The sequence below is a fragment of the Apteryx mantelli genome, chromosome 1 (genome assembly GCF_036417845.1).
Source record: "Apteryx mantelli isolate bAptMan1 chromosome 1, bAptMan1.hap1, whole genome shotgun sequence".
In the NCBI taxonomy this organism is placed as follows: Eukaryota; Metazoa; Chordata; class Aves; order Apterygiformes; family Apterygidae; genus Apteryx; species Apteryx mantelli.
This window is the reverse complement of record NC_089978.1, coordinates 90,521,724-90,548,516: the sequence shown is the minus strand read 5'-3', so window position 1 is coordinate 90,548,516 and position 26,793 is coordinate 90,521,724.

The window sequence follows — 26,793 nt, the reverse complement described above, 5'->3', positions numbered from 1 at the left end:
GCAGCTTATGCTTGGAACTTCCCTGTTCCAAAGAGCCCCTTGCAGCCAGCAAACATGTTAGCTTTCTCCCATGGGAGATGGCAAATTCTGGAGCAATCTAATCAGGCACAAAGGCTGCATGCTCTGGAAGGTCAATGCGCAAGCCAATCTCTCCCCTCCGCTTGCTCAAGCTCTTACACTGGTTTCTTCAACCCTGACCAGTGGCTGCCCACAGAGGCTGCTTCCCAGTATGGCCAAGAAGACTCCTAGGCCCTGCCTGGGAACTGCCCAGGCATCTGCTCTGATCATGGGATGAGGATGCAGCTTCATCACTGGGCAAGTCTTGCCTCTCCCACAGTAAACAGCAGGCTGACTGCAGCACCTGGGACATGCTCAGCTGTCAGACCTGAGACTTCTATTCAGCCTGAAAGCACATCATTTTTCCAACAGGCATGCATACATGTTTTTCTTAATTTTAACTTTTTACTTGGTCCCACACCTGTTTTCTCTTTGCATGTAGCCAGCTCCACTTCCTGAGTCTAAAACAGAGGTGTTGCAAAGTCTGTGTCTTCAGTGTAGCAAGATACCCAGACTCAAATAATGAATATAATCTCTTTCCATTTAAATTATAACAAAAAAAAGTAGAAGATATTTCAATTAGCTTTAGGCTTTAGAAATTTTCTCAGAACAAATCTGAAATGTTGGGCCTCAGCTCAATCTGACAGTGCCTTTGAGTGTGCTATTTTTAATGATTTACAGTTTAAAGGTCTCCACAATCCCACGAGATTTAACTTTGTTTTGTTTGTCATTCAGACATTTCTCACCTTGCATGGCTTTGGACTAGACTGAACTGTCAAAAATATATTCTATTCACACTTTCCACTCTGCTTTATTCCAAGAAGTGCTTAATCATGTTATGATATGTCTGTGACCATTAACGTGATGAGGAAAAAAGGAGAAAGAACTCATCTGCAAACAGGAGAGACTAGCACAGGAGAGAACTGAAAACTAAGTAACAGAACAAACATGCAGTTGAAGAAAAAGTTTTTTGGGAAGTTAGACACAAAGAACAATTTCTTATTCTGAAATTCTTTTCCTGTTCCAGCACTTCATTACTAGTCCCTCATGGCTATCCAAACAATTGTTTAGAAACCATGCTGGTACTGGAGAGCATATCTTGTTATAGATAGCTTGGCTCCTGGCTCAATAAATCAAGATAATTTGATTCCAGTCATAAGTTTTAGTAGCATTTAATATAATAGATTAAACTTTTTCAAAACATATTAATACAAATTTAATTGAAAATTATTTGCCATTTATACTTTTGCCATTAACTTTAAGTGTTACAAGGGCTTTCTAAGGTTCTATGGCTAGCTTTAAAAAGATGCCATTAGTGGACCCATATATCACATATAAATTGTGATCCCTATTCAGTCTTCTGAGATGAGGTTGTAAATACAGGTCAATACTAAGATTTAAAATCCTTGTGAGCAAAGTTTGCGGATTACAGATATTGAGTGGAGTAGCAAATAATGACAAGGATGATCACCCTTACAGACAGATTTCAATTGCATGGCAAAGTGGCTCCAATGCACTGAAAAAATATCTTGAAATATGACAAAGTGTGGGATGCAGAATGCACCTACTGGAGGGGAAGGCAGAATCCAGAGCTGGAGCATGGGAGTCACCAGCAACACAAAGGGCAGCTTCCCTCCTTGAGGTCATCAAGGGGGATATCAAGTAGCAGGAGAAAGGGGTTTTGCCACTATACAGAGGGCTGGTAAGACTGAAATACTGGGCTTGGTTCTGTTGTCCACACTTCAGTGACATGGAGCAAGTTCAAAGGAGGGCAGCAAAATGAACCGAGGGCTTGACAGCCAATTTAGTATTATAAGGCTTAAGACTTAGTTTAAGAAAGACAAAACAAAGAGGATGTAGGTCTGGAGGAGCAAACAAAGAACAGACCTGGTAGAGGGCAGCTTTTCAGCCTTGCTGACAAAGGAACTGTAAGATCTATTGATTAAAGGTGAGATCAGACAAATTCTGCTTTGAAATATGATCTGACTCCTAGCACTGAGAGGTAATTAACAATCATAACAATTTATCTTTAAAATGAAATGTGCTGTTTTTCCATATTATGTGTTGAAACAAGGGGTGTGCTCAATGTCCAGGGTGGTCCTTTCTGGTCTGGGAAATCATGTTCACCCCCATACTTCAATGGGAAAGCAGAAATAACTGTAACAACAGCGTTGGGAAACACACACTAAAGGCATTGTTTGCCATTTTGAAGAGAATTGTCCCAGCAAAGTACATAAACAGGGAGCCAGGCAGGGTGAGACAGACAGAGTCAGCAGTGTGGTCTGAGCTTGATACCACTCAGCAGGGGTTAAGAACTTCAACACAAGTTTTCAAATCACAGCCTGCAGGATGCAGTATTAAAGTAGCAAACATACTCCTGGAGACTGGAGTAGAAGCTCCCCAAAGGAAACATCCAGGTGTATGACGAAGTGTCATTCCTGCTTTGTGTTCAGCATTTGTGGAATATTAAAGCCATTGTTTCTAATCAAATCTTGTACCTCACTTAGGCACATCAGTATTCAAGATGATCAATATTCTTCCAAGGCACAACTGGTCGGACATATTTGGGAGGGGGGAAGGATGGTGGGGAATGTCCTGCACTGGCCTTTGTACCACCAGAGAGTAGCTGTAAATAGAGAGAAGACAGGAGTGATGAATGAGGACTCTAAGAATACAAAATCATCATTCTGATCCTATTTGGGAGTTCAAACTGATTGCCTTGATTGCGGTTGAAAGGCAATCTCCACTAAGTCTCCAAAGAACCCGAAGAGGCTTTCCATGTCACTGTCCCACTGGCTATGTTGGACCCATCCAACTCCCCACGACTACAGGGATTTCAGGCTTTCTTGCACTCTATTCTCTGCTGTTTTCTACCTGTGGCACAAAACAATTAGTCTCCCGAGGACTACAGTGCTTTAATCTAACTAAAGTCTTCTGAGTTGTGGGGTGAAATGTAATGACCCATGACAGACATGGAGATAGACTTTCAGCCAGGTCAGCTAAAAACCTTGGATGCAGGACTATGGCTGATCACCCTGTGAATAAAATGCAATGTAGGATGATTTTCTTGTTTTTGCCAAGTAAGGAGTACACAACTCAATATATGCAAGTGGAGCTACTCAGGGATACAATGCTTCCATCAGCACTGCAGGAGTTTGACCTCTTTTTGTACAGCATGTGTCCTAAAAACTGCCCAGTGCCAGCCTGTGTTGGAAGCAGGACATGCACATTACCTGAAAGGAGCCAGCAAAGAGTCTGTGAAATCACTTGAGCACACACAGATTCATTCTTATTAACTGAAGAAGGAGTTGAGCCTTCTTCAGACTTTAACTAGCCCTTATGCCATGAGGATAGTGCATATTTAATAGGTTTTCTCCTGGTCTTTTACACCTACAAAGGCACATTAAGGATAAATGATCCTTGGCAAGCGGTTTTGCATGGAGTTCATCTTTGATGTAACACTGATGCCACCCAGAATTTTAGTTAATGCATGAATATGAAATCAAAGCTGAAGTGACATTGATGAAGTTACAGTACAAATGAATTTGGTCCAATTTTCACTCCAGTTTTATATCTGGCATAAAAGACCAAGGAATGTCCCAGGAATATGGTCCAGGTTTGAACTCTTATTGTTAAGCTCTTTGGGACATGGATTTTCTTTTGCTAAAATAGCATCCTGTAACCTGATAGTTGTCCCTTGCTGCCAACAGAAGACAACTAATAACATTGAGTCTCCCTTACCATTCATCAGCTCTTCACTGAGAGTAATATTACAAAACCCTTATAAATTTGGTTGCAGAACATATAGGCTTAGAAAGAGAGTGTTGTGCCAAGAAATCATTTTTAAATGCTCTCAGCTATCTTGCTTTTATCACTAACCTGGGCTAGCCAGAACATAGTCCCTGGAGATCATTGGCAGGGAGATAATGTACACGTGGCTCTAGCACAAGGCACGCAAGTTCCTCATCTTCTGAGCAAGGTTCAGGCAAAGACCCTCCCATTGGGATTCATCTCATAGAGCCAGAGAAAGCTACAGCACAGATGCCCATCTCTGACCCAAACGCCCTTTCTAGACAGTCCTTCTAGGACAAGATTCCTCTGACCACAGGAAATAGCTGCTTTAGGACAGGACGATTCACACCCAGAAGTGCTTATTTCTCTTTGCTGCAAAGGAGCTGAGGGTGATGGGCAAACACCATGTATGAACAGTTTAAGCATCTGTGTTTGATTAGATGAATCCCACGCCTTGTGACCTTTAGGTTAGTCTTTTAGATTTCTCTTCAAACACAGTCCCAGTGCTAGGGGAGTGCAAACATCACTACCCTAAAAGGATACATGGGAGGCAGCATAATTCTGAAACAGCCCTACAATAAATAATTACCCCAACCATACCTGCTTCTGTCTGAGAGTTATATTTTCCTGCTGACTTTTACCAACAAAAATTGTAACAAATTCCAACCTGGCTTCTCTGTGCAAGCAAATTTGGCTTGCACTTAGGTACCTCTGTTTCTACATCAAGGAATAATAATGATTTTTTTACCAGGATTATGGAAGCAAATGTTCACAGTCATATATAGCATGGGCTCAAGGAGCCAAGTATTTAGCAACCTCATCCCGTGACATTCAGTGAAAACAAAATTGCTCACCACCTTGCAATAGATGCCAAGCATCTCAGCAATATCCACACTGCTTTTATTGCATTATTAGGTTAAATCTACAGCAGGGTTTAGTCAAAAATTAAATTTTGTTAAGGAATGTTTAAGCTGCAAGTGGAGTTTTGTTTTTAAAAACAATAAAAGTAACAGCAATCCAACGATACGAAGGAATAAGGCACAAAGCCCATGTCTTAGCAAAGGAAATAGGAACAGATGACACTAAATATGCTACAGACAGTTAGTTAGAGGAGCTTGCCAACAGCACAACGTGTTACTACACAGGAAGCCTGAGTTTAAAAGCAACAAGAGCTTGTTGAAACTGTTCTGCTGAAATGGTTTTCAACAGAAAAGGGCTTTTCAACAAAACAGACCTTTTTGCAAAAAAAAAAAAAAAACTTTCAGTATAAATTTAAAGTACATTAGTAATGAAAAACTGTTTTTTAACCAGAAAAGAGATGGGCTTTGGTGGGTTGCCAAAAATCAAATGGATGGGGGAGTGTTGCATCTGTCGGTTTGCTGGCTGAAAGGATTTTCTTGTTGGTGATGCTACAGAAATCCAAAATATTATCATTTTTCAGCTTTTTATTTTTGGCAAGATTCTGTCCCAGCAATTTGCTTGCATCATGACATTTCATTGGGAAAAGGTTAATTTTCAAACAACTCTAGCAACAATCACGCGGCTTCCTCCTTTCTCTTGTTGCTGGATACCACAGGAGAACATAATACTTAAAGCAGTAACAGCACTGAAAGAAAAATGCTGTGCATTGTTTTTCTTTAGACTACTTGCAATCATGGACAATTCCACATGGGATTGCAGTCTTTAATTAACAACATTTGAAATACACCCTGTTTGCAGGAGCTCTGCTCAGCAAGAAGAGAAAGGCAAAAAAAACCCAAAATGATATCTTCACGTTACTCTGCAAGCCCACCTAAAGGAATGGTGAACCTGCTGCCTATGTGTAAATATTGTATTTTCTAGGCTTTATACCACATTCTGCTATTCCCAAATCTTCCAGAGGAGCAGCACTTGCAGCACCTGTACAAAGACTGATAAGGATAAATTTAGCTCTCAGCCCACTTGCTGAGCTGGCTGGACCAAAGCCACCTTTGAATGAGGAACCACACAACTGCAATACCACTGGTGATACAGTCACACAAGAAGCTACAGTGTTGTGCCCACACGGCTTTTGCACAGTGACTGGCAAGAGCACAGGCCTCTCAGTTCATAGCTGTGAAGAAATCCCCAAAATCAAGGGTTTGGGTGGCTGAACCCGGCTTTACCCCCACTGCCATCTCATCCGTGCGTCTGGGGCTCTTGTGTCAGCTCAGTAGGGAGGCCCTCCTATTTACTCCCAGGCTCTCTGTTCCTGGTACTGAGCCCACTCCGCTCTGTGTGAGAGAAAGGCATTGTTTGGATAGAGATATTAATTGAGCATTGTATGTAAAAATGTGAGCAATGTATTGAATAGTTATGCGTAACGTTGGTTATGATGACAGAGACCATGACTGTGTATCACTGGACCATATAATACACTGAATTGAATGACATCTATGATATTTTGGAGTGGGGTGGGTGCATGTGTGTGGGGAGGTGTGTACATTGATGGTTTTTCTCAGCTTTTCCCTCTGAGGAAAAAATAAAGATACATTCAAATGAAATGACAATATTTTCCAAAAACGAAGACATTAACAATACTGATTTCATAATCTTCACAACTTGAAAAATTATAAACGCTTAATGGCCTAAGTGCAAGTGACAGAAAATTAATATATACAGAATAGGAATGGCACAACTAGAGAAAGGGTGTATTTAGTTAGTACTCAATTTGAATCAGCAAAAACTAGATACAAGAAACGCACTTAAACCTCTTGCGTTCCCAGAATTGTCACAGTATGCCTGTGAGAACATGCTATGCTGTCATTTTTTCCAGGAAACAGCAGTGGTCAGTATTTCAGGAATAAAAAAGCAGAGTCAATAGAAGAATCTCTTTTTTTTTTCATTTTCATAGATTAACCATTTTTGCAACAATAAAAAATAACTTTTTCTCTGGAAGAAGTTTTAAAAAGATTTTCAAACATTTCCTGAAAGATAATTTACCCCAAAAAAGTATCTTTTTGCAGGGTCTGGTTAAATACTGTTTTTAGGGGCAGCATTTTTAAGATTAAAATGAAAATGCTATTTGGAGTGCCAGCCATTACAGAGCTATGATCTCATTATTGTAGTCTATCTGTCCAGCTCAGGGATCTAAATCACCAGCGTATAGATTTCTTGCATAATGCTAAATAATAAGGAGCATCAATGAAAGGGGTCACTAATTTGATGTCACTTGCCTGCTGTTCTAGGATCAGTTGCTTGAACCTCTAAAGTGTCCTTTTAACTGGGCTAGGGAGCCTAGGGCTCCCTTGACGTCTTTCCACTGAGAAAGCAACCTCCCTTTGACCTGTTTTATGGGCCCTAAAATTGCTCCCATACTTAGGAACATCTCCTCCGTGGCCAGGGTGGGGCGGGGCCAGGCAGCCACAGCTCCTCTGCTGTTCCCGAGACAAGTGGCAAGTCCCGCTCCCATGGAAGGATTCAAATAATGGACTTCTCCAATGTAACAGGATTATGGGATTTTTTTAGTGTCCTTCTGTGATTCTATCAAGCATTAGGTGGAGATATAGCTAAAAACTGACTGAGCTTTTAAGCTGGGACTGTAGTGCTCTGAAATTTCACAAGCACACTAACTGCATATTTATAAGATAGCTTTAAAGAAATGAGTCAACAAAATCTATTCTTGGTGTGCTTATTATGATGGGCTAATTTAAAAAAAAGGGGGCTGAGAGACAACCTGAGGACCGGAAAGCATATTGTACAGCAATGAATAGGTCTGTTCAGACAAGCAGATATAAGGTACATTTGTGGTGATTTCCTTCTATTTGGGCCTAGGCAGGTTTTCTTTCCACAAAGAAGAATATGGTCTTTTATTCTCTGCTTCATTCAAGTAGTTGTGAACCCAACTTGTCCTTAGTATTGTGTGACAGCCTGCTGAGGAAATGGCCCCAAAATAATGAGGGATGGGATTCAGCAAAATATTGTTCATATTTATACTGCCATACACATCTACACAAAGGCTCTGCAATAGCAGCATTCTGCTGATCTACTGATTTTCTTCTTTGTAAACCCCGCAGAGGCACAATAACAAGAGAAAAATAATAAAGAAGCCATTTAAAGATCAGCAACCATGCTTGGAATGAATATTTTTTTAAATGAGGCAGACCATGAGAACATAATGTGTCCATACAGTGCTGCGCTTCATACACTCAGAGAAAAATAACTCAAGAAGAGAGCATTTCAAATCTATTAAAATATTCCCACTTCCTAAAATATTCCACCAGCTCCAGTTAAGAATAGCAAGAAAGGTTAAAGATTTAATGGATGTAGAGATTGAACTTGCTGTCATTTTCAGACCCTCCCAAGCATAGCCAAAGGCTGCTGCCCATGCTGTGCATTACCACTGTCTAAACACTTCCTGTGTTTTGCCTGACTTTTGGATAAACAAAGGCCTTCAGTCCCTAGGACTCTGTACCCCAAAACATGAAAACATTGTATTATTTTCTTGTTCTCTGTGGCAAAAATATATGCTGGTTTATTCTTGTCTTCAGTCTGGGGAATTTAATTTTTAAAAGATGCATTACCAGATTCTGCATATCTGGGAAAAGCTACTAGGAATACCCCTGATCTGACCATAGATGTTCTTCCATTTCCCATCAAGACACGTGATTCCATTTGGAATGTGAAAATTTTCAAATTTTGAAAAATGCCATCATTTTCACAACCCTGAAACATTCTGGTCTGAAACTTAAAAGCTGGGCATCACCCTGGCTAGTCCTGGCTCTCCAGGACTCATCAGACTGCTGTCACATCATCCGACCCAGCCAGGGAGGTCACTTCCACCAAATAAGGATTGTAACGTTCCCCAAGCCCCCTTCTCAAGGCAGGCTTTGCAGGACTTTCAAACTCATGGCAATTCAATCTGGAGCAAATCCCAAAAGTGGAAACCTTCCTGTGATTCACTGAAAATGTATCAAAGAGGAGATGCATCTGTAAGGCATTTAGATTTTTACAAATTGGCATTTTCCAACAAAGACTTGCTTTGTCAGAAAATTCCTGGCCAGCTCTAATCAGGAATGCATCTGGGAACGAAACATTTTGTCAAATCTATGTGTAAGATGGATTTAGGCAAGGAATGAAAGGGATGTGACACGCTAATCAGTGATCCAGAAGATCAAAGGACATAAATTAGGAGAGCACGGAAATAAACAGCAAAATTCTTTACTTGCAGTTAAACTAATTTAACATCACACCTGATCAGTCTTTCTACAAAAGCTCGGTGTTTACCAGTGATAAATACAGTTCTAATCTAAAGGGACTGGAGAATAGGGAGGAGAGGAGACCTATGCAACCATAATCACAGAACGTGACTTGGAGCACACACTACACACGTCAGTGGTAACAGGGAGAAAGCAGGGACTGTAATCTGTCCTTTTCCACTAGTAACTCTGTGCTTGATTACCAATGCAGGAGAGTATTTATCTTCAGTAAATTTAAGATAGTTCAAAAAGAGAGTTTAAAACAAACAAGGAAACAGAACTCTGTAGGTCCTGGGAAGCAGTCACTGTTCAGTTGGACAGTAAATTTAATTTCTCAGAAGTAATGTTATTCACCTAAAATTTTTGCATTAGCCTTCAAAAAAAGGCTATAGAAAACCAAGTTCCCCAGGGCATTATTTACAGGAAGGCACAGTGTCAACAGGAGATAGTTCAAGTCCTCCTCTGAGCAAGAGGATTTAGAATTACATCTCCTATTCTTCCAACTCTTAAACTGTTGACTCTTCTGGCATGAGACCAACAATGTGGTTTCAAACCCCCTCAAGCTGAGAAGGAACTCAGCTTTGGACTCCAGAATTTCACATCTTTCCCAGGGCTCCACCTACCTCCTCCCATGTCACTAGCTCCATGTCCCTCCTTCCACACTGTGCAGCTTCACTCCCTCGTCCTGAGCCCAAGCCATCGTCCTGCAGTGGATTACAACAGTATCCCTATCTGGATATAAACCCCTGTGGAGGCACTTACCTGAGCCGTAGGATATACATTTCCACCCAGACACCTTTTACTTGCCGGAAGCAGTGACCCCCACCATAATTTTGCAGGCTAAAGAGTATCACTCTGAAATTGTCTCCAGTCCATCAGTGGTTTGAGACATGAATTACACCAGCTAAACACTACAGCTATTTGCCATGAACAAAAAAGAAAAAAAAAAAAAGGAATTTTAAGAGTAAATAGTCCTTGTTCAAAACGCATGCTTAAATGCTTTCCTATATGGAACCCCTGATGTACTGGAACCACTGACACATCTGCAAGTTAAAGATATTTTCTTACCAAAACACTGAAGTATATAAACCTAGCAATTTCAATTTAAGCTGAACATTCAACCAGTTATCAATTGTCATGAATACATGGAGGAAACTTACAGAGACAGAAAGTTAGTGTGTGTTTTGCTTGTTTATTTTCTAGCCTTCAGAATCATTAAATATTTTTCATAATGTACTCTGTAGCTGGAAAGCCCTGTATTTAAGGTTCTGGGTGTTCTTTATTTTTCAGCCAGCCATTTAGCAATTCTAGCACGCAGGGGTCTTCCAGATCCCAGTATTCACAGGTATCAAGTCTCTCGTTTGTCACATCTGGAACAAAGAAAGCTTTGGACTGAACTGAGTATGAACAATTGTAATATGCAATTTGTAATAACTGGTAGCTACAGAACCTGTGCCATCTGGAAAGGCAAGGATTTATACAAGCTTTTTGTAGAAGTAGAATGAATTGAAAATTTCAGTGTAGGAATACAGCTGAATCTGCACAGGCATGTAAGATTTAGATGAGCCATGCAAGAGAAATGCCTCATGAATTGCAATTAACAGACTTAGTGCATTACAAGCCCTCTTAGATACAGATGTCACATACTCTGAGCTGGAGCCAGTTTGAGGCAGCAAGCACATACTCACCTGCTGACTGATGGAAATGACTGACTCCAGGGAACAGACTGTAAAATCAGTTATTCACATCTCCTGTGTTGCTGCGACCTACATGGCTACCAGCAGACTTGGAAAATCAAGAAGGTTTGGGCTTGATTTTAGTATGTCCATAGGGAGGACCTTTATTTTTCACTGAGTAGAAAAACTTTTTTAAAAATCACTGTTCCACTGTCAAAAACAGAAATATATATTTAATGTTTAAATCCTATCAACATGTCTTCTCCCAATGGACTCTTTCCATTCACTCCACATCCTTTCACCACCTTTCTTTCCTTTAGCACATACAAATGTCACTTTGGCCAATGACAATTTAGGGAATCATTGTATTAAAAGTTTTTTTAGTTCTGGATTCCTAATGTGTTAATTATCAGGCTAGAAGAGGTTGGTAACTTTCCTCAGTTTTTTACCTCCACTCTGGTCAAACACTGACTGGGTGTTCACAGGGAGCTAAGAATGAAAGATTGATGACAACTCATCACTTCTGTTCCTATTAACTATACATCTATTCCTATTATTCCTACTCATATTAACACCTATTATCTAGCCATCTCCTGGAAGAGTGCCACTCTGAAGTACTGATAAAAGTAAGGAAAGTTAAAAAAGAATGAGTCTTTTTGGATCAAATCTCTAACAGAAAGAACAGTCCAAGAACAGTTATTGAGACACTAAAGATGAACCTGACCATATTTAAAATAATGTTCCATGGCAGTAAAGAAACTGAAACGAGGTATTTGGGGGCAGGACAGCCCTAATGCCTTGGGTATGGCTAAGCCCATTGTAATTTCTCATGTAGTCAGCTGTGCAGCACAAGGGGTGAGGAGAGGCACACAATCCACTGACTGCTGCTCTTACTGCCAGCTCTCCTGGCTTGAAGGAGCCTGAGAGAAGCCGCATGGTGTGAACATGTGCTTTGCCAATGCAGCAAAGGAAGGAAAACTATGAAAGATAGCATAAAGCAGAGATGCACTCCCCCTCAGCTTCCCTGGAGAACCTCTGCCTGTAAAACTGCATACAGGTGTTTCTTGTTGAGCACAGAGCTGGGTGCCTCTTGCATTGTCTGAAGTAAAGGGTGGCTGCATTTAGAAACACTTCCGAAAAGTGGTGACTGCTTGTTTCAACTGTCATGGGTCACTGAAGGGGGCCAAGCTGGTAACAAGCCAGCTCATAATGCATGCAGCCTGGGAAAAGGCACATTAAAGCTCCTGGGGTGTCTTGGGGAATTGCACTAGTCCAAGCTCCTCAGGTAGCTGGCCTCTGCAGTCCCACTTCTGGTGGCTGCCAGACAGGCTTCTAGCTCAAGGTGGGAACATGCTGGTGATGACAGAGCAAGAACAGGTGACTGACACCTGCTCAGGGACAAGAGGGAACTCAGACATGTGCAGCCCAGGGTGTGCACCCAAACCCAGCAGCACACTGCTGCCCGACTGCAGAAGTTCAACCCATGATGTCACCAGGGCATGCAAACAGACATGCTGTCTCTCACCCACACACGAAGGGAAGTTGATGCTGATGACAGCTGCTTATTCACAGATGGGGGAATTTAATCAAAAGAAATCAAGAAATGTTGTTCAGTTTTGCTTTTTTTTTTCCCTCCAGCGCCATTCTGTGACATCTACTTACTTTAAAAACAGATGTCATAGCAAAGATTTATACTTAATGTTTTGCTTGTCACAGAGGGAAGGAGAAGGGAGCCGATGAGAAGTAGGAAACTTTGGGAGTGGGGAGGGGTGTTTAACCAGGGATGAAGATATTTGGATCTTAATTCAGCTCGAGCTAATTTAACTAGAAAGGAAGGCATTAGTCTGCGCTTACTCAGTGCAGGGACCATTCCATGCACTCTGGAGCATTTTCTACAAGACTGTGGGAATGAGTAAAGGCAGTCTCTGGAGGAAACTGGGAGAAGGAGGGAGAGTGGAGAAGGTATTAGAGAGTTAAATCTGGTTTTAGGTAATTTTACCAGAGCTACCATTTCGGTAGAAATACACTGTCTGCTTTCTACTATGTAGTAAATAAGTCTCGATGTCTGTCAGTGGCCTGTCACAAATTAAATACGTGTAGTCACGTCATCAAAGTAGTAGTGATTTTAAGTAATTTATTAATAAAAGCAAACATTTTTAATCTCTGTTATCACCAGAAAACCCACGCCAGTTCTGTTCTCCCTTGAGACGAGTTATTGCAGTGCCCATAACACAGCATGTGCTATCCAGAAGAAGAGCGCTGGCACCCTAGTTTACCTAGTTTACAAGTGTGCCTTGTTCAATGAATGAGGATCCTCACTCAAGCAAAATTTCTCTTAAGCCTGGCAGAGCAGTTTTCCACAGTATTCATTAGCACCACTGGACAGGCCTGGGTATGCAAAGACTGTTGAGAGCATATTATTGTTCTCTTTCCCATATTTATAACTTACTATCTCCTCTTGCATACGTTTTTGCAAACATTTTCCCTCTCTGAATTTCATCTTTGCTGCAGTCTGATGAGACAGTATTTCAGTCCCTCCTATGCTCATTTCTGAGGTAATTTCCTTGCATTACAGAGACATTTTCTTCCACATTTTTGAGAGCACTGTGTGGAGCAGATAACCCAGAAATCTTTTGTTCTTGCTTCAGGCAAAAATGGGTATGCTTGTGACAGCCTACCTGTGAAGTCTGGGTAAATCTCTCCTCTGTGTTCAGGACAGAAAGTATCGTTAGATACACTAATGCCTGATGGCAGTTTATCTGTGGTCTATTTCAGACAATTTTGCCCTAAAATATATTTCCCACAGGCCTTGTTATGACTTGTGAATGCAGATTGCTACTGAGACAATGCTCTCTACCAGCATAAGTACTCCAAAACAGGCACCGCAAGCAATAAAGAAGGTCTGGAAGGCTTGGAAATAGAAGCTTTCGGAAATAGATCCATGTAAAATGCAATCTTTACACAGCCCGTGAAGGATATGTTTTTGAATCGGATGCCTGAACCTTATGATTGGAAAGTCTGTGAGCTACTTGGTCTGGTTTCCATATTCATCACAAGTATAATATCTATAAAGCACATTGTAGTTTACCTTATTCTCTTGTTCTGTCTGCTGAATTATTGCTAACTTCAGTTTAATATGCTTCTGAACCAATTTAATAGACAATTTACACCTATAAAAATGTTTATGAAAGAGTTCAAAGTGGCTGGTGTTCACACAAAATAGAAAAAAGCTACACTGTCATGGTTTGTTTTTGATCCTCAAAGGTAGAGCTTACTGAGTTTGACAAAGCAAACAATTTAATGGGAGAATTGACCCTTAATTCTACTTAAAAAACAAATATATGTCACTCTCTCTTTGGGTAATACTGACTTTTCTTACGCACTATTGTAACCAAGTTGCTGATTCCTTCCTTCCATTCATGTAAAAGAAAGTTACAGTATTATATTAAAAACTATCACAAACTGGGTCACCTAGTGAATAACAGAAAAAAATCCATCTTGTTCCCTGAGGATACTGCATAGTTCTGTGACCTGCTTTGCCTGGATAGTTTTCACAAACCACCAAGTGACACCCCCCTCTTCTCTTCTCTGTATCATCTGGATTACTTTTATCTTTGTACATCTCTCCTGCTGCAGTGGGAATAAAAGCAACTCAGTGGCACAAAGTCAGAATTCAAAGTTGAGACAGGCAAAGCACAGCCTAAAGCAAATTCACCTCTGTTTTCCTTATGACTCTATGAAGCGCAGTCATCAAAGCAGCACTAATATGACCACCCAACTTAAATCATATGTTGTGCTTCTCTGCTCATTTGGATGCTCTGTGCTCTGAGAATGCACAAGGACGTGTCATCCGAAGATTTGAATGAAATGAAAATAGGGAAAATATTCCAGTTAGCTCTCTTCATCTTACTGCAAACTTGCATCCCCTGAAGACTCAGCACCACGCTCTGGGCTCTCACAGGAGAGATTTAGCTCCAGGCCATGATTTTTTCCTCTGGGCTTTTTCTGGGAAAAGGCAGCTCTAAATTTAAATTATGGTATTTTGAACAGGACCACCTGTTGAATCAGCAGTTCTCAATTGGCCTGGCTTCCTCCTTTCCTCAGCTTCTCCTGCCATCTATCTTCTTAGCCTGTTCTGGCCTTACTCAAATGCTCTCAGAAGGAGAGGGGATTACACCCCTCGCTCTCATCCATCTCCTTTGGCAAGGCTCTCTCCAGGGAGAGCCCTGGTCCCGACAGGCATGGCTGAGCCCTTGGCCAGCTTGGAGAAATGAGCTGCAAGCAGTGGCTGAGCCCACATGACCCTGCAGGGAGCATGCAGGCAAGCCCCGGGTGTCAAAGCCGAGGGCGTGGGAGCAAGAGGCACGTTGGTGGGAGCGGTGGCCCTGGGGCAGAAGGAAGCCCCCCCAGTGCACTCGGGCCTCTGCTGGCTCCCTGCCACCAGGGGCGCTGTCCCCCCCACCACTGCCCCCAGGCCAAGCTGGCCGCAGCCCTCAGTGCCCACTTGCTCCTGTCAAGCTGGATTTCTGTGCACTCTGCTCCCACCTAGGGGAAAAGAGCACAAAAGAATTTAAATATACAGCAATTTGCATTACAGCACCCATGGCCTCAGCAGAAATGAAGAATTAAAACAACAAAAAATTAGGAATAGTTTCCCCGCTCTCAGGGGAAACCAGTTCTCTTGCCCGAAGAATTAAGGCCAAGAGTAAGACTGGGACTAAGAATAAGGAAAGCAAATTTGGACACAGCAAGGGAAGCACATAGACTAGCCAAGTGATGAAATGAATTAAAACCACAGCACCACTAGACCTTCCTTCAGATAAAATTTTCCCTCTAATCACTAAATGTTCCTAAGCCCCAGAGAGCAGAAGCAAGTAAGTTCAATGATGAATCTCATCTGCTGCAGTTCAGAGCTACCCTGACTCCCAACCTCTCTCCACACTAAAAAAAATGGCGTGGAAAATACATGAAATGTCCAGGTGCTCCCTGTGAGGCAGATTTTCCCTTTGGACTGGGAAGAAGTCTTGGGGTGATCAGGGCCTGGACCTTCCTTGAATGTCAGATTGAGGGGGCCTTTAAAGGCCATCTCTGACCGATGTAGCCCTCTCCTTGAGGCCCTGCAAGCCATGATGCTGCCATGGTGCACAGCACTGAGAGGCCTAAGATGGACCCACCAAACCAATCCACTGAAACAGCAGAGTTGCTACGTCGCGTTAGCTCAGAGCCACTTGGCACATGCATAGTTATTCCCATACTGGCACAGATTCAGGGAGAAGCACGTCAGAGCTCACTGCACAGGAGTTAATCTCAGAAGGTGTACAAGAAAAGAAAAGAAAAGAACAACAAAAAGTAACCCCAATGGGGTTTAACTAGGGAGCAGTCTGCCTTCATTCAGCTGGACAGCTTGGGCTGCTTAACCAGCATTTCCAGGGGCTTAGCATGCAGCCTCAGCTGTGGGGTGAGCTGCGGAAGACCCTCAGCCTGTCTGCAGAGCCAAAGAGTCCACCAGAGCCTCTGCAGATCAGGACTGCATGACCTGAGCCTCTGAGCATCATGGCAGCCTATATCTCAGCTGTTTCTTGTGAAGAGCTCTGAACAATACAGTCCTCCAGCCTTTCCTGGCCTCACACAATAACAACAGTGAACACAATGTAGAATTTCAAAAAGTTTCCACTTATACATTAGCTAAACAAATGCACAACATTCAGCCACCCCTTGAGGGATTCTGCAAGCCTTGTTCAGGAAGTTGGCATCGCCCGTGTGAAGGGCCCATTCACCCATTAGCTCCAGTTGCTCCACATTCTGGGACTGGACACATCAGCTGGGTATAGCTGCTGCCTGAGACCCTTCCAAACAAAAGAACTGCTCCAACCCCCCTCACCATCCATCCCACTGTACAGAATTCAGAGGTGCCCCCTTGACAGCAGTGTGTCTCTTGCTGGAGTTACAATGCCTTGTGATGATGGGATGTCACCGCTACATCTAATGGAAACCCACCCTGAACTGTATCTGCCCTCTGCTTCTGGTTTGTCTTATAGTTGCTTAGGGGATGCTGTACCATCCTCTGCATTGTCAGCCCTCGGCCCAAAAGGCTTCTCTGGATTAGGTGACTTGCTGCACTGGCAAATTCTAATTGCTTTTCAAGATTAAACTCTGAGTCTCACAGTGGCCTTTCTTTGGGGGATTTGACTCAGCTCCCAATCAGATTTTGATCTCTTATCAGCAACTCAGCCTTCAAGAATTGCATGATTGTGACTAATCTAAGGTTCCAGAGTCTTTATTTCTACCTTCTTTCTCTATTCTCATTTTTCTCTGCTCAGCTTTTATGTGAAGTGAATGATTCTTCACATTTCCATAATGTAGTTTCATATGTAGGCTCTTCTGCGTCAGTTAGGTGGACAGTATTAAATGCCCTGTGCTTCAAAACCAGCTACAGCCAGAAATAAAGCTACTTTCTGACAACTGGGCTTCTGATAAGACTTAGCTGGGGCTTGTAGACACAGAAAAGAGCACTGCTTGAATCTTCAGATCTAAATCTTCTCTTCCACATTTCCAAGGGCTTTTAACCGCCATTTCTTCACCATTTCTTTCCTTCTCATATTTTCTTCTTTTATTTGCTTCCCAAATTCAGGAATTCAGCAAGCTCTCAAGTCTAATAAACACCTGTATCAGTCAGCCTCAGAGCCTTGCATAACATGAAAAACAACCACAACCAGTGCCACATGCTACCACATCTTAAAGGTAAGTTGCTACAGCCTGGAAGCTCCGGGAGCCCTGACTCTTGAGCCAAGGCGCTTTAGAGATGAATCATTCAGGTTCCAGGTTCTTTGTCAGCCCACTTGGGACTTGTGCACACACATACACACACAGACAGTGAAACCAGCATTTCAGATCTCAGAAATGTTGATTTTTAGGGCTCCTAGAAGCCTCCTAAGTCAACAGTAGAAGACCAGGAGAGTGTAGGTGCACATAACAATTCCAGGCTCTTAGCTCACACCAACGCACTAAAGAAATTGCCAGTGGACCAAAGGACTTATGCATTTCAAAGCATCACTTGCTAGTAGAAGCTGTTCAGATTCCATGACAGTTTCTTTGTGATGGAAAAACTCTCTCTCACAAAAGTGTTAACTTTGATCAGTTGATTTCCTCAGAGAGGAAAATGCTGCACTGGAAAATTTGTCACTAGACCCTCTTTCTAACTAGTAATCCTTCCCTTTGTTCTGTATTCTCACTTCTTCCTACTCTGACTCTTTCCTGTATGCTTTCCGTTATCGTCCAAGGTCCACTCTAATGGTAGACAAAGTAGGCTCTTAGTTGCCCAGCAGACTGCTAGCAGTAGCAATGGGCATGGCCCATACAGCCAACTTCTGCTTCTTATTTCTCCTGCATCTGTAGTGTTCATGCCTCAGAGAGACAGTCCCTGGAGTGGCAACAGTGTAGGGTAGCACAGTGACTTCTCCCACCTACAGCCCTCACAGACCTAGCCGAATCCTACAAGTCTCCATGAAACCTGCAGTGATGTTTCCACCCTCTCTTGCCACTGACCTGAAATTCCCACTGATGCTCCCAACCAGTGTCTTAAAATGCTCAGTGATTTCTCTTCACAAAATCCATTCTTCTGTCATAGCAAAGTTCGGTTTTGCCTGTACTTCTAAGAACCAAATGAAAGCTGTTCCTTTCAAGTCTGCAGTGGCACAGCAATGTCTTGGAGGTGTCTTAGTGGATAGGCATCTGTATGTCCATTACCAGCTTTCATATAACACCCAAGATACCCTGCCACAAAACATTAGGGTATGTTGCTCTCCAAGGCAATATCTTAGCTGCAGCACCAATATCAAATTTTTTTCATTTTCTTTTTTCAGACCTAACTGTGCATTTAGACCTGAATATAATAAAGATCATTTCAGTCAGACCATTTGGCTGCAAGAGCCAAATACCATGTATACACGCACCATTCTGCCTGGACATGCTTCTACTGCAGATACCACACACAGTAGGTAGGTCACTGAGTAGGTACACATCTGCTTACATCAGCAACTCTCACACAAAATGTCCAGCAAGACTGGCATCAGCCTTAGCACTGTTTGAATAGGAATCTCAGAGCCTGACCACTTCAAGTCCAGCCTGTGATATAAAATAATACTGGATATAAAATAATATTGAAGAATTAAGTATTTGTAAATATGTGATACCAAACAGCTCATAAAGGTGCAGAGCGCCTTTAAGTCAGAGCAACCGTCACTCAGTTTGAGAAATGCACTTCCTTACCCTCACGAGTCTCTTTTATTAGTTTTAACTAAGAACCACACTAACTACTAACATCATCAGACTACAGCCTACAAGGCTCTGTTATGCTAGAAATCCTTTGGGATATGCTGGGATGAAAATTTACCTGACTTTTTGTGCTTCTTGTGCCACCCACTGGAACTGGCTGAAACCTCGAGTGAAAAGAAAGCATTCAGGAGATTTCATATCCTACAAATCTTTAATATGTTTCATGAACTAATGTAACAACAGCTTGCAGTATGCTCCAACAGTTTTAGCCAATTCTCATTAATTCTAAATATCTTAAGAGAAGGACCTGAGTTTACTAATCACTGACCAAATGCATGTGAACTGCTAAGACAGTGGAGTCGGGAGATAGGCAAATACAGTTCAATGATATGTAAGGACATTCTCCAGGCTTTAATGACATTGTACAGGGCACTGAGAAAACCTCACCTAATATAGTGCATCCACCTCTGGTCACTTGCATTTGAGAAAGCTAAACCGAAGCAGACGTGGAGAAGCCATAAAAATTGTATGAGAAAGGAGGGGTTTTCTAGATTAAGAAAACAGAAGAACCTATCTTGTTTAGCCATGCAAAATGAAGGTTGAGTGAGAATATAATTGCTGTCTCCAAATACATTATGGACATATATTCCAAGGGAGTAGAGCCTAAGAGCAACGTTAACACGAGAATAACTGTTTATAAATTAACCAGGAATAAATTTAAGCTGAATGCACAGTGAAGTTTAATACCATCAGAGCAAAGTATTCCAGTAGGATAGATAATGGCAGAAAACCATATTTTTTCATAAAAAAGAGTTTGGACCATTTATGAAAGACACTGTATGATGTGATTCTTTGCAATAGCAAGAGATCACACTTAGTGGCAGAGACTCACAGTTCTGTATTTGTACTGAGGAGGTGTATCCATCTTCTAGGAAGAGTAACAACAGAATGAGCTCAGTGTGATAACATCATTAAGAAAACAGCATTTGGGTTTTGTTTTGATTTTTTTTTTTACCCTAAAAAAGAATATGGGACAAAATACAACAAAACCTGCACTTTGAGACTCTCTTTAGAGCCACCCCCAAAAGGCCATTCTGAGTAACTAGCTATTTAAAGTACCCACTAGGTTTCCAGCACAATTTTATTTGACCTTTTAATGAAAGAATAACATGTATGAGGCAAATGATTTTAGCTGATCACCCGGGTGACTGCGTAAAGCAGCTCACTGTATAACCTAACCAGCCCATTGTCCAAAGTGTAATGTTAAGCTTTGTCTTTTATGAATGTATGCCTCAAGCACGTTTTGGAGTTTGTCTTTATGCCCAATCTGATTGCATACTTTTTTAGTGAATGCGCAAACTAACTTGTTTCAAATATCTGGTAAGCAAACCAGGCACCTCCAGAGACATAAAAATTTAGGACTACTAAAGAAGGTATAAGGAACTGCATAAAGCTCCTTATTTTCCAAAGAAAACATATCAGATATTGCTGGAAACAATAGCTGTTCCCTTCCTTCTATGTAAAATGATTTGGAATTTAATAAATATTTTTTCCAGTTTTTACTATAATACAGGTAAGGAGGGCTTTGTCCCTATGTTTGTGTTTTTACTATGACATATGAACACAATGAGACTTCATAATAAAAAAATGCAGCTAACGGAAGCAGCAACTCTCCTACTGTCAGAAAACATGCCATTTGCTTTAACCAGCCAGGGAGTAGGAAACCCATACTCAGGTGCATAAGAACAAAATGTAAGGCCTCGAGTGCGTGGCTAGCCCCAGCTGCCTCACTCTGGCACTGGGATCATGGTCCAACACCCACTGACGTTAACCAGAGCTTTTCCTTTCATTTCTAGCCAGCCAAACGGGTACGTCCTACTGAAACGACTGAGTCATAGTGTGAGGCTCATGAGTGCAGAAGACAAAACTGCCACAAGAACTAAACCTACCTTTGAAATGACAGCTTTCCATGCATCACTTTCCAAATTAAAAGTAACATTCTTTTTTCACCTGCGTTTTCCCTCAGTGAATTCTTCAGGATGCATTTGTGTATTTGTCGTCACACAGAAATACAAAGAACCTAACTCTATGGGCAGGACATATCTCCAGTTTGAAAATATCTGAGAGCAACCTTACTCTTTAGTAACAGGGATCATCTAGATTTACTGACTGTAATTAAACTTCAGAACAAGCGCTCCAGCACATTTGTCATGGTTCTGGACCCCCATCATCCAAACAATGGGACATACTGAATAGGACTAGAGCTCTGTATGCATTAGCTTGTAGCGTGCTGCAAAGATCCATACAAAAATGGTGCTGGTACAGAGAACCTGATAGCCACATTGTGTGCATTTATAAGAGGACTAGTTTGGACAGGCATTGGTGTAATCATGTGGACTGAGCACCCCTCAGCAGGTGAAGACCATCCTTACTCCGGTAGAAACCAGAAATCAGCTTGCAAGTCCTGGAATTGCTCCCAGGGGCAAATCAAGGCATCACAGTGTGGAAATTTGGGAGATTTGCTTCAAAACTACTCTCCTGGTCCAAACTGAAATGTTAATGTAGGCCAACTCTAAAGCTCCTTCCTCTCTCCCTGCTGTCTTGTGCTTACTCCCGAAGTAACTGAACTGTTGTTCTTATATAAATACATTCATTAGCAACAGTAAATATCACTGGTGGAACTGAAAGCCTCATTGCATTCACATCAATCCATCTCCACACTCATGTTTGTCTTCTGAGGTTGTATTGTTTTAAGTAATGATCCCTACAGTGGAAAATAGGAAAAACACAGAAGCACCAGAATTTTAAAGTCCATGCTGTACTATAGGTCTGTCTCCAAGACTTAATCTTAGCAGGATTATTTTCATTTAACACCTAAACTTGCCACTGCTGCCAAATTAGGTAAGTATTGTATATGAATTCAACCGAAGAAAATGTGAGAGCACACTCTACATGTGACTCACCCATCATGCATAATTAGAGGTATTAAGCTAATAAATGTTATTTTGAAATACGTAAAATAACTGTAAAAACATTTTTAAAACCTTCAGTTGAGAATGGTTATAAAAAACGAAGAACAAGGAGGAGGGGAAAAGTCTCTATTGTTCATTTTAAGCTCCTGGAAAAAAAATCAAGTAATTTATTCACCTCGGTTTATTCTGAGCCTATTTCTTTCAGCAGCTCAGGTCAGCAACCTCATTCCCTCTGAGGAGAGCCCAGAAGATTCCTCAGAAGCGCTTCTGCTAAAAGGCTATCCTGCATGATGGAAAAGCTCTATCAGGTCCCACATGTGACGGTGTAATCACACAATTTTCTCTCTTTTCTTCATATGCACGAGAACTTGCGCTGCAGAAACCAGGCACAAGTGGCCAATACCTCACGGCAAAAGAAAAGCACATACAATTCTGCCTCAAACAGTCTAGAACACTTTTTTTTTTAATTAAAGAATTCAACACTGACTGCCAATTAAAAGGAATTGCAGAAACAGTTTGGTAATTATTTAAAGAATACATTTACATTGCTCACTCTGATGCTTAAGCTTTCTTTAAGAGGATCCAACAGGACCTTAGAGAGTGCTATAAGAACCATCAAAAATGGTACATTTAAAATGAATTTCAGCAGAGCTCAGGGCCAGGAAAGTGCAGGTTTATGTCAAGTGACTTGAAAAGACAGAGAGCCTTGCCAGGAGGGAGTCCCTGAGTTCACCTACCAACCCATGCACCTGCCAAGAATAATAGAAATAATAATAAAAATAAAAATGCAAACCCATGCAAGTTAGCACTGTGTTGACAGGGCTTCGGTAAAATTTCAAACAGAGGGGCTCTATCACTAAGTCTTCCCACTGAGCAACATTTATAGTTATTACTTTCTTGCTGCTGGCAGCAAGCCTTTATAGACATTTTGAGAATACATCCAATATAGGAAGTGGCCTGTTGTTTTTTCTTTCTTCCAGTTACATTACTGATATTTCAGGAGAGTAATTGAACTTCTCAGCACTAACTTGTTTTCTCCATGAACTACTATCCCCTGTTGATATGCATGTTTTCAGGGCATATGCTAAAGTAACTGTAAATCCTGCGCCTAAATGGCACCTGTATTTTATCAGCCTTCATAGAAGAAAAAATGGTGTCCTTGCTGTAAAACATCTGACAATATTTAAACTGTACTATGTCTCATCACTTTCTCACACATACACATACACTCTCATACACATTTCATTAAAGTCTTTCTTTTAAAAAGTTCAAAATTCACACTGTAGTCACTGAATCAATCCTACCCAGGCCAGCTGTTTTCTTAATTTTACTATAAACATGGAATGCCACAAGCAACATTAATACTGGAAACAGCCATTTATAATGAGGAATCCAAGCGAAATAATCCAAAGTAATTTCATGGCAGAAAGCACAGTCTGGAGAAACAGAAACAGAAGTGAATCCACTCTCACCACATGGCATTGGGCAAGTCTCTAAAGCTGTTTTAGATTGCAGCCTGGGTGTGTGACCTCCCAGCTGAGTGCTCTCAGCTAGAGCAGAGGTGGTATCTAATACCCGCTCCACGTCTTGGTTTCCACATGCACTCAGATTGGCAACACAGCACTCCCCAGCATGTACCCAGACAAGACAAGTGAGGAACAAAGATCCCAGCAAGAAAATATTGATATGTTCATAGTCAACTTTCTGCCTCAGCTGCTCTCTATTTAAAGTGGAAAAGTCATAGGCTTAGCTCCCCCAAAGAAATAGTATCTCTGCATCCAGTTAAAGAAGAGGAGCACTTTCCTTGGCAGCTTGCATGGAAAATTAGGAGGGGCTTTCCATTGAAAAAAAAAGTTTGAAACTTTCCAATTAGGTCAATTAGTTACGTGCCATGGCTGAGGTATAGCAGGATTCAGTATCACCACATGGTGCCGTAATTTCAAACCTCTTTGCAGACCCAGAGGCCCAGATCACGCACATGGCCGCAGGCAACCCTGCCTTGAGTCCTCATAGTAGATAGGCTGTCAACAAAATGCAGCAAACACACAGCAGAGAACACTTGGCTTGTACCATGCCACACTCTATAATCTCGTATTTACACACTCCACATTGTCTTTGGTCCTGAGTTTCTAGAGCTTGTAATGGGTTTCAGCAAAAGACAAGTTATACTAATACATATATAAGACTGCTCCCTGAAAGCAGCATTTTTTGCTAGATCATTCAATTTAAGCTGCTGTAGAAGGGTTACTGTTTTACCAGCCTAGTGACAATGAGTAGTAAGGAAGAGAAATTTCCAGAGCTTATGATTGGTTTCCAGAGCTTTAAAGATGTGAGCAATGGCAGGAGAGTGGGTGCATTTGTGTGTGCTGTGCACATGCAGAATATGATCATCCTGGTGCTATCAAACGGAAGGGGTGAACGGAGCACTTCCAAACAGCAGGATGAAAACACAGTCCCAGTTAGGGGCTGCATGGCAAGGATGCTTCTCAGTAGCAATTGTTTGCACTGACCTGAGCTGAAAAGAGCCTACTGATTTGTGAGCTAGGATGGGGATGGATTCAGCGGGCAGAATTTGGTGCCGGAGAACAGGGGGGTCACTACTGAAGGACACTTGCTGTTTCCTTAGGAAGTGGAAGGACGATGCTTGCACCCTTGCTACAGTCGAGGCAGAAGGGAGAAGGAGGTCAGAGCAAGCAGGGGCAGAAATCTTTGGGAGAAAGGGTGGAAGAAAAAGGAAATGGGGGGGAAGAGCTAATAGGAAAAAGAAGGAGCTGACAAAGTAATAAATACTAATATTCTTCCTCAGTTTAAAGGGCCCCAAATTTTCAGGCTACAAGAGGGTAAGACGAATCCTGAGAAAGATTGCCTCTGTTTCTCCACACCTCACTGCCACTTCCTCTCTCCTTCCAAAGAGCACACCCTAATACCAGCCGCAGCCTTGTGTTGTTTCCATTTAAAATAAAATTCACCCTCAGTGAAGAGACCACACAAGAGCTTTCTCATGCAGTCCAGTTAGATATTGTAGGTCTAGTCATTGCTGAAGGAGCACTGTAATATGGAACCATCTTACCTAGCAGGATTACCGTGAGGATTAATTAATATTTTCACGTTGCTTTGAAAACAGGAATCTGCCATTAGTCTGTTATGTCCAAATCCATGCATATGAATACACGTCATGGTTTTTAACAAATCAGAAAGCTTGGCAGTTTCCATTGGATATTCACACATCAAATATTTAGATGTCTAACTACATCAACTATTCAGATGTCTAACTAAACACAGAAATACACAAATGTTCATAAATCTTGGACATAAAGCATAATACAAATGCTGTGTTTAATATCTGTTTTTTAATGGATTCATTTTGTGCTTGCTTTCCACAAAATTTTTGCAGACCGATGCTAAGCTTTTATGGACAGCAAATATTCAAAATTAAATGCAGAAAAAACCTTTATAAACCTTATTTTCAATTTTAACATGCACAGGAAGCATTTGCCCACATGGGACTGACCTGGCCAAGTCATAGTTGAGCAAGCAAGTCAGTAGGACAAAATATTTGGAAAGAGAGAGCAGAAACATTTTAATAACCGGCACAGGAACATTCTGAACTACTCCTGGACTTACTGTGAGCCAATAATGAGGCTAAATTCTTTTAATAAATTATTCATTGTGCAGTACACATTTACCTGATGTGGAAATCCACGATGATCCATAGCCTCTTTCCTTGAAGTAAATGAGCACCTTGCTAAGTGGGTTTCCTCCACAGTGAGGACCTGACCTTGCCCATGCTGAGGATTGAGGCAGTCAGAGAAATGCTCAGTTAAGTGTTGCAATTTACTCAACCACTCTCTTAAGCACCTGCCAGGAAGCGTAAAGGTAGAAAACACAACCAGATTTTCCTGAAAAAAAAAACAAAAAACAAACCAGCATTCAAGGAGAAACTACGCATACGAGAAGCTGGGAGCCTGCAGTTCCATTTCCATCCCGGACACCAAGAGCAAAGCACAGGGGGCTGCCAAAATCCCATTAAACCCATGACCGTAGGCCTCAAGACCGGCCCAGCTCCGGCAAGGAGGGCAGTCAGGAAACCTGCGGCACCCACTGTGTTTTGCCAGTCACTGGACAATTCGGCCGGACTTCCCAGCACAGCGGGGGCTGGGGCGGGATTGCAGATCCCTGCTGGCCAAGCGGCAGCCAGTGAGCACGGCGGTGGGAGCCAGGCAGCTGCCAGGCGTTCGCCGCCACCGCCAGCCCAGCGCGCCCCACACCAGCCCCGCGCCCCGGGCAGCACTGTGGGAAATCACAACTCATCAAACAGGGGGAAAAAACCCAAAATGCCAAGCGGAAATTCCTGGTCAAGGCTGACTGCCACACAGTAAGGGACACCATCCTGCAGCATCAATCCCCGCTCTTTTGTGTAGTCTAAAGTAAGAAAAGTTGTTTGTAGCGTGATTGTGGCAGCAGAAAGTTGTATTTTCTTTGGCTGCCACATCACAGACCATACTTGTTAAGGAAATAAGTAATTAAATCCCATCGTAACAGCAGTTTTGGTGATCGGCATGCCTCAGGATTTGAAGCAGAGCCCATGAGCTTGCTTGTTTCTCTATAATATCTTAATATTTTAAAGAAAAGTCACCTTCCCTTTAAGGTGATCTGAAAGCTGTTAAGGCCTATTCCTAGCTCGATTTAATATTAAAGCAAAAAAGAAAGTATCGCTGTTTCATCTGGTTAAAGAGGGTGTAAAGGAGAGCAGAATCAGCCCCTCAGCTCCATGCACGTCAGGCAACTTCACACTTGAGAGGAATG